The sequence below is a fragment of the Heteronotia binoei genome, chromosome 5 (genome assembly GCF_032191835.1).
Source record: "Heteronotia binoei isolate CCM8104 ecotype False Entrance Well chromosome 5, APGP_CSIRO_Hbin_v1, whole genome shotgun sequence".
NCBI lineage: Eukaryota > Metazoa > Chordata > Lepidosauria > Squamata > Gekkonidae > Heteronotia > Heteronotia binoei.
In genome coordinates, this window is record NC_083227.1 from 62232389 (window position 1) to 62247179 (window position 14791).

General features: G+C 40.5%; 1 protein-coding gene across 1 annotated transcript in view; it reads right to left on the reverse strand.

Annotated features, from left to right (window-relative positions):
- LOC132572472 (contactin-3-like) overlaps window positions 1-14791 on the reverse strand; it is a 367650-nt gene that overhangs the window by 45252 nt on the left and 307607 nt on the right. The window lies entirely within an intron of this gene.

Here is a 14791-nt window from a genome sequence, read left to right on the forward strand (position 1 = left end):
CACCGTCATACCTTCCCCTCCCCAGGAGTACTGGGATCCCCAGGCCAGTCATCTCCTAGTTGTGTCCGCTCCACTGATGAAATAATTTATCCATGTTTTATGTATTACTTAGATGATTATTGTAGTTTCTAGTTTATGTTTTGTTCTTGTGTTGTAAATTGAGATAATAAAAAATGCAAAAAACTCCTGAAAATAACTTCTTCATAATAACGGCAGGTGTGTATGTGGTGTCTCTGAGTGCTAGGATGTACTGAACACTGACCATACTGTCTTAAAGCAATCTAAACACAGAACTCTCGCAGCCTCTAGCCCCAAAAGTACATGAATAAGTTCTCATTGTTTCTCTTTAAGCAAAACTGAATAAAAGTTGAAAACTAGTCCTTGATTTAAAAAAAAAATGGTAGGAGATAAAAGGCAGGCGGTTATGGTTGTCCCACAGACCAACAGTTGGGACACTACCATTTAGAATATGAAGCACTCTCTTTATCTTCAACAACAAACTCAAGAGCATATTTTTAAAGGATTTGAAGAATGACTGCATAGTACAAAGATTATATAACTGCATATGCACAGGTTTAGGTTGTAATAGAAACAGTCGCTATCAATGTTCCCTCTAAGCTGCAGAGTCTTATGAGCAAAAATTCTACTTTGTGAGCTACTGGCATTAAAGTTGTGAGCTACTGGCATTAAAGTTGTGAGCTACTGCATCAATTAGTGTGGTCTGGGATCATCCTTCCTGAACTAAGACAAAAATGTGTGAGCTGGAGGTTAAAAATCTGTGAGCTAGCTCACACTAACTCAGCTTAGAGGGAACACGGATAGCTATATGAAAATGTTACAAGTGGTGTTATTAATTATATCAACTGATGATCTCTCTAATAATCTCAAATTCTTTTAAAGTGTTTCAAATGAAACACATGTATCTGCCTTGCCACATCAGCACAAAATAATGTTGACAGCCCTGTTGATGTGGTAAAAGAAAAAAAAAGGATTACCATATTTTTAAATAGCTTATTGTTTAATTAAAACAAACAACTTGAAGAGTGCTTTGAGCTATTTGCAAGTCAAACCTGTCTAGAAAATGAAAGAGCATGATTGTTTTTTTTTAATTGCCTCTATTTAAGAATCACTCTTTTTGAATTTACACAAGTCTAATCAATGGCAGAAAAATGTGTTGTCAAAAAAAAATCTTTATTGTTGGGGGAGGGGGACAGATTTCTACATGAGATGAATAGAGTGGAAGTTGATTTAGAGGATATACCTTGACATATTTGCTAACTAACATTCCCTGTATGAAACAATGGATGATCTCTGTACTTTAAATAATGTGTGAAGACACAGGACCAACCCCCCCCCCCCAAAAAAAAACAAAAACAAAAAACAAAACCAACCCCCTCCCCAACTCATGCTCCAGCAAGGCAATATCCTTCAAACTTGACTGGTTCACAAGCAGTGATCCAGATTTTTAGCTGCAAACTTACGACAACAGCAAGAGTTCCTAATATTCAGTTGTTCTTTCCATTAATACCTGAAGTATTACCCAGTGCCAAAAAACAATCCATGACTTCAGATATTATGCTACTTCATAGCATTTACAAGGGAGAATTTTAACAGGTCTTGAAAAGTGGTTGTATGCACTGATAAAATTATAGCGAATACTTAGCATTTGCAGAAGTGACATTTGAATTGTAGCTTTGGTAATTATCAGGTCCACAATGGCAAAAACACCTGCACACACACACTTTCACACATGCACAAAGAAAACGCTTCTAATAGGAAGTTTGCAATTAGTGCGCTTCTAAGTAATCCTATATATATAAGGCAACCCATGTAGCCGATGACTCACTTTTGATGCATATTCACCCCCTTCGGCCCTTCCATCTCGCAATCAGCTGTGGCAATCCTATCACACAAGAGGTGTGAACACCGCAGTGGCTGGCATTGCTCAGAGTGAAGTGACTGAGGTGGCAGTGCTGAGAGTGAATGGATGGGCAAAGGGAGAGACAGCGGGGGGTGGGGAGAGAGGGAAGATAGCCTTGCAAGGTTGGTCTGCCTGAGTGAGGGTTTGAGCTCACCTCTAGATGCTTTTTGCCTTATTTTTACAAATCACCTTTTAACATCACCCCATACCCCCCCCCCCAATAACTCAGTCCTGGTTTTGTTCAGAACCACCTCTGGAAGCTCACCCCCCCCTCCCTCATGATACTACACAAACATGTAAGTTTTGGGGTCCCTGGACTGAAAAAAGCTTCCCCAGTGTCAAGTTACAAATTTACCTGCACTCAGGGCCCCCAGTCTTTTTGGTACGGGAGGACCCACAGGTTCAAATTCATCTGGTTGGGGGAAAGTCCATTTAAGAAAGGGAAAGAAAAAACCCTAGAGCATACTTTGCTGTGACTGAGCTGTTATGGAAACTTATTTTTATGAACTGGGATGCTATAAATGATGTTGTATGATCATGATCATGATCCAAGCTGCCTTGGGCTATGAGGAAAGATGGACTCTAAAATTTTAAAATAAATAAGGAAATAAAATACATCAGGGGACCTATTGGTGAAGTGAGGAAGACATAAAGGACAGCTACCTTATTTGTAGCCTTCCCAACACTTCCTCCAGTGAGCATGACATTTAAATGGGAAGCTTCATCCAATTGGAAGCCACTTTTTAGTACCTTTGAGGATGTCTGCCTTCACCATTTACCCCTCTTGAATATACATATCTGCATGGAACTCAACGTTAGTCTACCCGCAGCTGGCAGGAATCAACACTGTGTTTGTGTGCATCTATGCTGATGCATTAGTGCCATATAAGAATTCTCACAAAAAACTTTAAAAAGATTAAAATAAAACTGTGTACCCTGCACACATTAGAATTTTTTGGTTATCCCCCCAAAAAACCCCCAAAACAAAACAGTGCAAGCTGAGCACATTGAAAATGATTTTCATGGCTCATAATCAGGCAGGGTGGACCAAAAGGCATCCTCTATCCAAAGAATATTTTATACCTTGTACAAGAACACTTTGCAAAGAATACTAAATCCAACTATGTGTAGTGTAACAGGTTGCTCAACAGCTTGCAGAATCAGAAGAGCTGTCATAGAACCTATTAAATCAATATGTAGATTCTTGCGCAAGTCCTTGCAGAAGCATTTGTGGAACAGTGTGAACAATTTTCCTTCCCCTCAAAGTTCTCTGCACCCAACTCAAAATTATACCATAAACTGAAATATGCTACTGAATTAAGGTCAGACTAATACTGTCTTATTTTCAGACCAACACCATGACATCATAACTTTCTTCACAGAAGCTGGCAAAGTAAGGTTCCTTTTGATATTATAATAAACCGAAATATATTACTTTCCGGTTGACAACATCGTAATACACAGAATAAGTAAAAACTAGGTTGAAGCTATTTTTTAAACAGCAATCAAATGCTTACTGGATTAATCCAGACTACTCAACAAGGAAGACTTCGAAATTAATCCACATTGATATTAGTGGTAAGTAAAATGCAAATATATTACTTTCTGGTTCACTATTTCACACCATAAAGCAAATCTGAGTATAAAGCGATTTCATTCCTGTGCAAGCAAAAAAAAAAATCATCTAGTTAGTGGTCCCCATCAAAAGCACTTTAATTTTCATCAACACTCATTTGCTTCCTCTTCTCTTTCTTAATCTGACATGGAACAGACTTTACAGTAACATGGAACAGACTTTATAAAGCAAATTCACCCATGTTTCTGTGAAAGTTAAATTTATTATGACCAAAACATGTGGCACAAGGATTACAAATCTGTTAAGTCTGTACAAAATAAACCATGGGTTGGATCCTGCCTGTATGTTTCACAAATGGACTGGGGAGAAGATTTTTTTTTTCCCGCCAATTCTTCTCTCACATTACAGAGCCGGTTCTCCCTCCCCTCCCCCGAATGGCATTTTGTATAAATGGTGGGATAAAGCAGACAGGTGGGGGTAGAATAGAAATTTGTAGAGTTCTCCAGCCCCTGCTGCTGGGTAATAGGAGAACAGAAAGGGGGCCATAGTGGGGGTCGGTAGTAGAAAAGTTAGTCTGAATGAACCCTCAATGATTTTAGTACAAGTTTTGCAAGCAACCTTTAATCGATAAATAGTTGGATTAGCCAATTAAAATAGTTCTATTAAGATAGGCTTTCAATATTTAATTGGGGCAAACTTTACAAAAATCTTAATATAGACACTGCAGATGGCAAATACATATTTAATCAACCTACTAAAATTTAGACGAATAAATTTAGATTTTTAAAATCTGGCAACAGGTTTCCTAAAATGCATAATTTCAATGAACAGAAACAAATTCATTTTTTTTTAAAAAATCCCAACACTCATTGTAGTATAACAAGGGTGCCATCTTGCTTGAGTAAAACAGTGTTGCACTTACCTGTAATTGTTGTTCATCAAGTTGTCTTCTGCACAGGCACACTTTGGGACAGCTCTTGTGCAGGTCAGCCACTGGAGATCTCTCCCAACATTTTCATTAGATTAAAAGGAAGCTGAGGGGGAGCCCCTCCCCCTGAGCCACAATAATTGCAGATTTCCCACTCAACAGTCACGTGCTCCGGAGGAGCATCCCTTTCACTCAATTCTCCTGAGCCTCTGCAAGCAAGATACATACAAAGGAGAACTCACAAAGGGGCAGGAGGAAAGGTATGTGTACCTGCACAGAAGACAACTTGATGAACAACATTTACTGATAAGTGCAACACTGTTTAATCTTTGGTCTTCTTTGAAGATCCAGATTGGGAGATTCACAAGTTACTCACCAAAGGAGGTGGGTGATGCTACCACTGGAACAAAGAACGCAGTACTGCCTTGGCCACTGATGGCTGCTCTGTAGATATTTATGAAGTACCTTATGAAGTGGCTGCTCTGCAGATATTTATGAAGTACCTTTCCATATATTTATGTCTTTACAGTAATGCTTAATGAATATGACAGCAGACGGCCATGTGACTGCTCTGCAGATATTTATGCAGTACCTTGATAAAAAGCAGATGAAATTGCTTGAAATCATGCTGAATCTGCTCAAACATGGAAATGACAGGGCAGATTGGTCTGTTGATAGCAGGTTCTGATGGCAAAGACTACCCATATAGATATAGTCTGGAATGTTGCTGCCTTCCCTATGGAGGGACCCAAATAACAAACAAACAAATGTGTGGATTTTCAAAAGGATTATGTTCTGTTAAGATAATAAAGCCTTTTGACATCTAATGAATGACATGTCTTTTCTGCCTCTGAAGGGAAAAAAGTCAGGCAATATAATGTCCTGTGTCAAGTGGAATTGAGATATCATCTTTGGTAGGAAATGCAGGCTAGGGCATAGTACCACCTTTCCAGCAGAAAACTTGATAAAGGGTGGATTGACATGTAAGGCCGCTAATTCTTCCACCCTCCTAGCAGAAGTGATTGTTACCAGGAATATTATTTTCATGAATAAGTTTAGGTCGCATGAAGCCAATAGTTCTAAGGGTGACAACATAAGACGTGAGAATGACAGATAAAGACCACTGAGATACTATGTGCATTCTGGGAAGAAACAAATTAAATAATCATTTAAGAACCTTCCAGAGTCCTGAAGATGATTCAACCATCAACTAGGGAATAGGACACCGATACAGCTGCCAAATGGACCTTTATAGAATTCACAGCTAAACCTGAATCACTTAGGGAATGGAGGTACTTGAATACGAGAGGGAAGGGGCAAGTATCTGCAGGAATCCCCCTTGCCAATGCCCAATGGGAGAAATGAGATTATTTTGATAGGAGCACTTTGTGGAGGGTCTATGAACATTCAGAAGAACATTAGTTATCTGATCAGAAAAATTTAGCTGTGTTGATTTAATAACCATGTTGTCAGTCATAACCTGTGGACTTCGTGGTGAAACAGGGGCCCTTTGTGTAGAAGGTCCATCTTTAGGGGTGGATGAATAACAACTCCCTTGGATATGGACAGTAGCATATGGAAAACTGAAAGCATTCTCTACGGAATGGTGGTCACTGCCTGCCCTGAAACAGAGAATCCATAATTTGGAATTGTGGACAGTAGCGAACAGGTCCACATAGGAAGGAGCTATTTCTCTCTACCCTTTTAGACATAGCAGGAATACCAGAAGGCTTCTCGCAAATGACACTGATTATGTCAAGCAGTCCCTCTAGCACTGGTAAGGCAACAGTGCCTGGAGTATCAGAATAAAGTCTTCCTAATGTCTTAACCTTTAGGCTTAAGTATGGGAGAAGTCCAAACATCATTTGTTCTGCATATAAGCAGAGCTCCTCATTAGGAGTTGGGATCCTTCACTGTGAGGGATCATCAGGTGAGGGATCTGAAGGCAACCCTGGGCTCTGACCCTTCCTTCTCCATTTCAGAGTCAGATAGAACTGATATGGTTCAAAGTTAGGGATACCATTCCCCAGCTGGGAGCGGGAATTTTTGGGCCTCTCCTCTACCACCTGTCACCCAGCCAGGGAAAATCCTGTCCCCAAATATGACATAATGATGTCACACAGAAGTAATATTATCAAGCTGGTGATGCTGCGTGGCAACTCTCTGGTATTTTGGGCAAAACTACATAGTTTGTTCCCAAATGTCATAGTGTCATTGCATGACATTGCCAACGTGATGACATCACTTCTGCATTATGTCATATGCATGTCATGTATTTCCCCACTCTCCTGGAAAGTCCCTCCCCCTCCCCTACTTGCTCGATCCAACCTGGCAACCCCATTTGAAGTAGAAGATGAGATGAAGCTATGTTGGTGCCAAAATGCCTGTCCTCATCCTTGAGAAGGAGTGCTTGAACTCAGAGTGGTCATGTTGTGTAAAGTTGTCATCCCATTTCTGAGGAAAGAGTGAAGGAAAATAGAAAGGGAAATGTTGCTTTGATGGAGAAGGAGTTGGAAACAACTGGAACAATACCAGCTGGATCTGAGAAATGAGTGGGGAGTGAAACTGACACAGTTTCATAATGCTTTTGCTTTCTCACCCTCAGAGAAGGACCTCACTGGAGATATTCAGTAAACAGATTGAGTTTGTGGTGGAGCCAACTTCTCCTGTTCAACAGGCTCTGCTATTGGAGCTGTCAAGACAGACTTGGCTACTGGCTTTGGAACTGGTCCAGGGTTCATTTTCAAGCTTGAGATGGGTGGTTCCTTTGGAACTGTGCAGAGTTTTCCCTTGTGCTTTGTCTTTGCCTTGGTCTTCTTTGATGGCAGTTCTGAGGCACAAAGTGAAGGCAACTGATCCAATGATTAGAATTGATTCCATGTTGGTTCCATGCATGGAACTGAAGGTACTGATGCAACCAAAGATGGATCAAAGGGTTGTTCAAGTCTTGCTGGAGATTTAGCTGGCATACTGTTGGATTGCTCTACCATGGCAGATGATTTAATTGCTGGGATTTCAGAGCCAAACAGCGCTTTCCCCCATAGGCTGGTCTTTAAACACACAGCATGATCAGACCAAGCTTTTAGGGTGAATGCAGGCAAAACTTACATGGACATGTTATGCCCATCACCCAGGCATAAGAAACAGAGTGAATTCTCATCCAAATTGATTATTTTTGTACTGTAATGGGTATACATCTTAAAAAGTGTTTTCTGAGACATGTCTCACACTATTAAACACTATTTTCTCTTTTTTTTTGTCAACAGAGGAATTCCAGAAGGGATCCTGGAAATACAACCTTCTGCTGTAGTGGCGAAAGAGGAACTGAGGAAAAGGGAAACACATGACCATTGAGTGGGAAAACTGTCATTAAAATGCTCTGAGGGGAGGGGCTCCCCTCAACTTCCTTTTAATCTAAAAAAAATACTGGAAGAGACCTTCAGTAGCCAGCCTGTGCAAGTGCAGTCCCAATGTGGGATTTCACAGAAGACTGAAGATGAACATCAATATGTGGAACAGATGGATTAGCAGATAGTGGAGTGCTACTGGAATAATGGCAAAGCATTTCAATGACTGGGGGGGAGGGTACAGTGGGGTGAAAGACAGTGATCTGATGGTATGCTCCATTGCCCCCTCTTCAGATAAGATTTTGTAATGTTCATCCTTCAAAGCCACACAAAAAGTTTATTTTCAAATAATATTGTCCTTAATTTGATTAGAGGTGCTTTGAATATGTACATTCTCAACATACCCTGTCCTTCATCTTTGTACTTGTGTGCTATGTGATCTCCCTCCTTTTCTCCCCTAAGCATGACAGAAAAAAATACTAGCTTACAAAAATGAAAAAGGCACTTTCCTTGGCTGTCTCAGTACTGTTTTGGAGAAAGAGGGAAACTGCATGGTTTGATGTTTGATATCTCAGAGTGGCTTTTTTGCCTGCCTGATTACGTTTACACATTCTTGCACTGCCACTTGGGAACTGCAGTTTGATTCTGCAAGCTCTGAACATGATGAATTCTGATAAATATAAATATGAAGGCATAAATGTAGCATATAAACTTAATACGAGTGACTGTAAATTATATGGGACCTGTCCATGATGACCTTGGGGGCATATGTAATCCACTCTAGTGGTGAGCATATGTCAATAGTAGTTCAGCTACCATACTGAATGCCACTACTGAGTAGACAAACAATGTCTAAAAATGTTTTTCATTTTGACAGATCCAAGTGGGCAACTGTGTTGGTCTCAAGCAATAGAACAAAGTAGGAGTCAAGTCACATCTTTAAGTCCAACAAAGTTTTATTCAGAACATAAGCTTTCGTGTGCTAGAAGCACACTTCATCAAACAATAGGTTGGAATGGCAAACAGTCCTTAATATAGAGAGAGTGGGCAGTGAATTAGTATACAAAATCACGGAAATGCTTGTTAGCAGATTAAGAGAAGCACAATTTGGGGTCTGGTGATTTGATTAACATAAACTAACAATCACAAGACCCCAAAGGACCTCCTTTCAATCCAGCATTTTTGGTTCAGTTTCACCCAAGGACTATTCCTCCAGCACCATTGTTCTCAACAATGCTCAAACTTTAGGGTCAGGCAATGCACAAACCTTTCTCAGTCTTTCTCCATTTTTCTCCCTTGTGCCAGCCATTCTTGCTTTCATCCTGGCTACTCCTCTTCCCACCTCTGGCTCTCTTGCTTGCTTACTGTCTTAAAGGTCTGCTTTGGAGACCCTAATCTTAGCTATGCACTCTCTACTTTTACCAGCTCCAGGGCACTGTGCCCCTTTTCTTTCCCACTCTCCCTCCTAACCTTGTTTAGCTAAGCATCAAATTCACACTTTATATCTTTCTACCCTTTTCTCCTTCTGCTCCTTGATCCAAGCCCAGTTCTTTATCCAGTCTGCCCAGCTGATCTGCACCTCCCCCCTTTTCAGCCTTTGTTACAATACCTCTTCTCCCTCACCTTTTTTTTCTTTTCTTTTTGGGAACACTACACAAACATACCTGGGTGGGTTCCATCTGATCTAGATGTATATGGGCACCTGTAGTTAAATGTGACTGCCTCCACCAGGATGTTTAACTGCTTTCCACTCATTTAGTAATCTGTGTATTATATTCTAAAATCTTCATTCCTTTTTCAAGGCAAGAGACTTGCAGCAGTGGTTTGCCGTTGCCTGCCTTTACACAGCAATCCAAAACTGTTGTTCTTAAAAGAGCCACTGGACTCAAACTTTGTTCCAGGGCCAATGCTGCTTAGATGCTGAGATCTTGGCTTCTGAGATGCTAGCCAAGGCCATCCAGGCCAAGTGTATACTTGTATACAGTGATACACTATACATAGGCATAGGAACTAACACCAGGACTGGGGAGGTGAACATGCGACAGGCACACACACAGATGCCCCTGGCATCTCAGAAGTTCAGGTTTATGAGAAGTACTATCAATCTAGAGTTCTGCTATATGATATGTGGAGTAGAGGGCATTTCAATATGTTGCCCAAATGTGGCACAGTATTCAATAAACTTATAATTAGATTGATCTACATATCAATTTTAGTTATGTGGCAAGCAGCAGATTTCTGCAATGTCCAATTATTATTATTCACAAAATGATTAAATTATTGTTTAACTAAACAGCAGCTAAGGATACCATTTGGAAAGGGCAGGATTTCACACCTCCTCCATTAGTCATCCAGCTGTTTTGCAAGTTTCCCTTTTCTCTCAAAGAAGAAAGAAAAATTTCAGAACGATCGCTTGGTTCAAAGAAGAAGAGAATTAGAATACTTTCATCAAAATGTCCACAATTTTATTCTGCTTTGAACACACAGCTCTTTCAATTAACTAACTAATTATGGATTAACCTAATACATTTGTCCTATATGCCTTTCCAAAATTTAGGTCAGAAATTCAGCTGTATTTTTTTCCTTAAGAAACAACTTCCCGCTGGATTTCTTTCCCATCCAAAGCAAGAATGCAACCTTTTAAGCAGGTGCATAAATCTAGCCAAACAATGCTTTACAAAAATAACCGTATTTTGACAATAGGATGTTTGTCTGAGCAGGTGGGATGCCGGTAACAAGATGAATTGAATCCTTTTCAACACCTGTTCAGAAGCTGCTGAATATTTAACCTCCTCCTCTTCCCTCTCATGCAAAATTCAACTGAGTTACATGTCACAATACAATTTACAGTCTGATCTTGTGGTTGAATACTCAGGAGTAATTCTTACTGAACACAGTGGAACTTACTCCCAGATGACTGTGCATATGACTGCAATCTTAGAAATCCCATCCCTAGCAGAACTGAAATATGCTGGGTATGATTAATTGGAGCCATGGGAGATTTGCAGATGGACTGATAATTGCTGGATGTAGGTCCAGTTTCCTGGCAATTGCTGGACTTGGGTCAGACTTGGGAACTTAAGACTCACAAGTTCCTGTCCTTGGATTAGGTTGCTTTCAAACACAGTTATTTCTAACACATGATTGAGATGGATAGGTTAAGACTCCAAAAAAGTGATGGAAGCACCAAGCCAAAACAGATATGAATGCTTAAATAATGAAAACAGAGAGATATATAATTGATGTCTTTTGCAAAGGTACTTGTACAAAGAAAGAGATGACTTGGGTTTGAAGAACTGCTTAATTGCCATATTGTTTTTGTTTGATTGGCATAATAAACCATTTTGTTGCAAAATATTACAAAGGTTTTACTATCATATGAGTAAATCAATAACTGAATATATATGAACAGGAGCGAACATACATGAATGATGCAGTTAAACCATGTTAATGAACAATAATCAACTCATATGTAAGATAATATTCAGAAATCACTATTTACGTGGAAAAGTTTGGGACCATCATTGTTTTCTTAGAAGTGATAAAATTCCCACTAAAAGTAACAATAATCAATTCCTTTGGAAGTTTTTCCACTTTCCAATAACCTGACTTCTAAAGTTTTTCATACTTGATTCCCAAACTTCCATCCTGAGAGCTCGAGTGTTGTCTCACAATAACCCTGTCAGGTTGGTTAGATTTAAGGCAAAATTAGACATGACAGGAGGACTACAACCAAACTCCTCCATTCCCTTATTGTGTTGTATTTTGTTTTCTACATTTTCTCCCAGCCCAGTTCTAATACTGGAGGTGAGATGAGCTGTAAGAAAAATGCTTCCACAGTACAGCACAGTAGCTCCCTTTACTAGTGCAATAGATTTCCTGTCATCCCTACCCCTCAAACACACTCAACATCACTCCCACACTTAAAGATGTGATAGCTTGATATGTGAATAAATACAGACAGATGCCCCTTTTGTGCCTTTAACCCTTAGTGAAATCTTCCCAGGCCACAGAGCAAGAATTTGGACTCCAGCACAAGGGAACACACCAGTCACTGCACCAAACTGGCTCAACACTGTGGCATAGTATCATGTCCTGAAGGAGAGAGAATAGCAAATACAAATGGAATCCCCTGAGAGTCCTTTATCCATTTGTCTTAAAGGTGCTGCCATTCTTTTTCTTTTTATATAGGAACATGAACTAGGACAAGGGAAAATATGATCATACTTCCTTCAGCACCATCTCCTTTCAATCTCCCTACTTACTGTTTGTGAGAAAGCCTTTTCAATTTTTTAAAGCATCTTCACCTGCCATACCTCATTCCCCTTCTATTTTTGAGCTAGGATGATCAGGACAGCATGTGGTATTCAAGGTCTAAGGGCATTAACATCGATTTATGTAACAAATGTAAAAGATTTCCAGTATTATTTTCCACCTCATTCTTCATACCTTAGCTCACTTTGTTTTGACTGCTGCTGCAGACTGAGCACATGTCTCCACTGAACTCTTCTCAAATGATGCACCAACCCTTAGCAGTTACAGGTTAATTTATAACAACTTAGCCCCGTACATGAGTAGTTCAATTTATCCCTTCCAACACACATTACCTTGCATTTGTCAGCATTGATTCTGATCTGTCATGGTGCTGCCAGGTTGCCTGGCTTTATTAGTTCCCTTGGCACCACTTCGACTATCCAGAATAATTTGTATCACCTGCTGATTTGCTAGGGCACTGGTTCTTCTCTTCACAATGTGTTTTTAGAAGGGAAAAAAGACACCCCATAGGAGTCAACTCAATGTTAAGCATCAGTCATTTTGTATGCTCTGTCTTTGTGTATATAGCTCAGGATATGACTTCTGATGGCACTATGACCCTAATCAAATGAATGATTCTCCAAAGGTAATAACATGATTTCTACAACTTTTACTAGAGGCCTTGGAATTCATAGAACTTGTGCTAAACTGTACAACACATATTTTTGGGATAAGGCACAGAGTATGCATATCAATGATACTAGCAGAACAAGACTCCTTTTTCCTCATGGTCTCTGCCACAAAATCTTTTCTAACATCCACCAGTAGCTGTTGAGCTTTCAGCAGGCTGACAGACCAAGGAATCTAACTCTATAAACTCTATATCAGCTATAACCCATCATCTACTGCAGGGATGGAAGCATATAAAGAACAGCAAAAGCATATAAAGAATACAATTATTCAATATTGTATTTCAGACCTGGGGTGTCAGAAGAGACCCAGTGTGGTTTAGTGAGTGGTTAGAGTGTTGGATTAGCAGTAGAGGAAAAGTAAGTAGAGGGATTGTCAGAATTCAAGGAGGCAGCCATCTTGAAACATCTAGGCTGACTTGGTCTGTCTCAACTGCTTATGGCTGGGAGTGTAGGCTTTTAGCCAGAAAGTCAGAGCCCAGATCTGGCAGGCAAGGAGAGGGAGAGGGGGGATATATATATATATATATATATATATATATATATATATAGAGAGAGAGAGAGAGAGAGAGAGAGAGAGAGAGAGAGAGAGAGAGAGAGAGAGAGAGAGAGAGAGAGACAGAGAGACAGAGAGAGAGAGACAGAGAGAGAGAGAGAGACAGAGAGAGAGAGAGAGATCTACTCTGCATTTAGAAGCTTTCCTTTCTCCTGCTCAGTAGTATTATTGCACTTTATTGTTTTATGAACATATGAAGCTGCCTTCTACTGAATGAGACCCTTGGTCCATCGAAGTCAGTATTGTCTACTCAGACTGGCAGTGGCTCTCCAGGATCTCAAGCTGAGGTTTTTCATGCCTATTTACCTGGACTCTTTTTAGTTGGAGATGCCAGGGATTGAACCTGGGGCCTTCTGCTTACCAAGCAGATGCTCTACCTCTGAGCCACCATCCCGGGGGGGGGGGGGAGAGAAAGAGAGAGAAAGATCTCCCCACCCACCTCCCAGTTTTGTGTGTGAGTTGTTTTCTCCCTATTTAGAGAGACACGTAGGATGTAAATGAATAAATGAACACACGTGGGCTCAAATCCCCACTTTGCCATGAAGATCACTAGATCACCTTGGGCCACTTGGCCTACCCTATCTTACAGGGTTGTTGGAAGGATACAATAAGGAGAGAAAAACTGCATATGAAAATCTGTGCACTTTGGAGAATAAAAATATTAATGTAATAGTGAGATTGCTGTTAATGAAAAAGTCACAAGGCATATTTTCCCTCCTATTGGGAAATACCATGTTCTGACTTAGATTGTAGAGAGAGAGTGTCTGTCAGTCAGAGAAGGTAGATGGACCAATGGTCTGACTAAGATGGTGAAAGAGCTCCATATGACTGAAGGTACAAGGCGCTAAATAAAAGCAACAGCATTTGCCAATGACTGAATGAGTGGTTCTTTACTAGGACTGTCCCTCATAATGGGTTGAATCTAGTTCAAGGATTATGCAAAGATCACAGAAGGACTTCAGATCATCCCAGCTTTTCCCTTTATCCAGCAGTACTTTCTCCTAGGAGAAATGCATAAGGGAATAGCCACATGGGTTGAGAAGCTGCACTGGGAAGGTGGCAGGGGGACAAAACTTCTTTCTTTCCCTTGCAGCAGCAGAACTGTGCTTGTACAGGAGGGAGTAATTACATCCTCTTCCCCTTCCCCACTGCAGTCTCCCCACCCATGAGGTTATTACTCCATGGAGGTCCTTGCAACCACAGGAATAAACTTTCTTGGGGTGGAAAATGGTTGCTAACGAAGCAGAGGGAATCCAAGAAGATCAATGACCATCAGCATCATCCTCTGACAGTTTGTAGGATCCAAACCAATGCTGCAAGTCTTCTACTGTAGGAATCTGACATAGTTCCATCTCCCCCCCCTGCAAATCCCACTCAAAACCTTCTGTGAAGTGTTGCTTTAATTCCTTAGGCCAGACACCTCCCCCCACCCCAACAAAATTCTTGGAACTGCAATAGTCCACAATCATCCTTCTGTTGTCTTTTCACCCCATCCTCTCCCTCTGTTGTCTCCCCTCTCC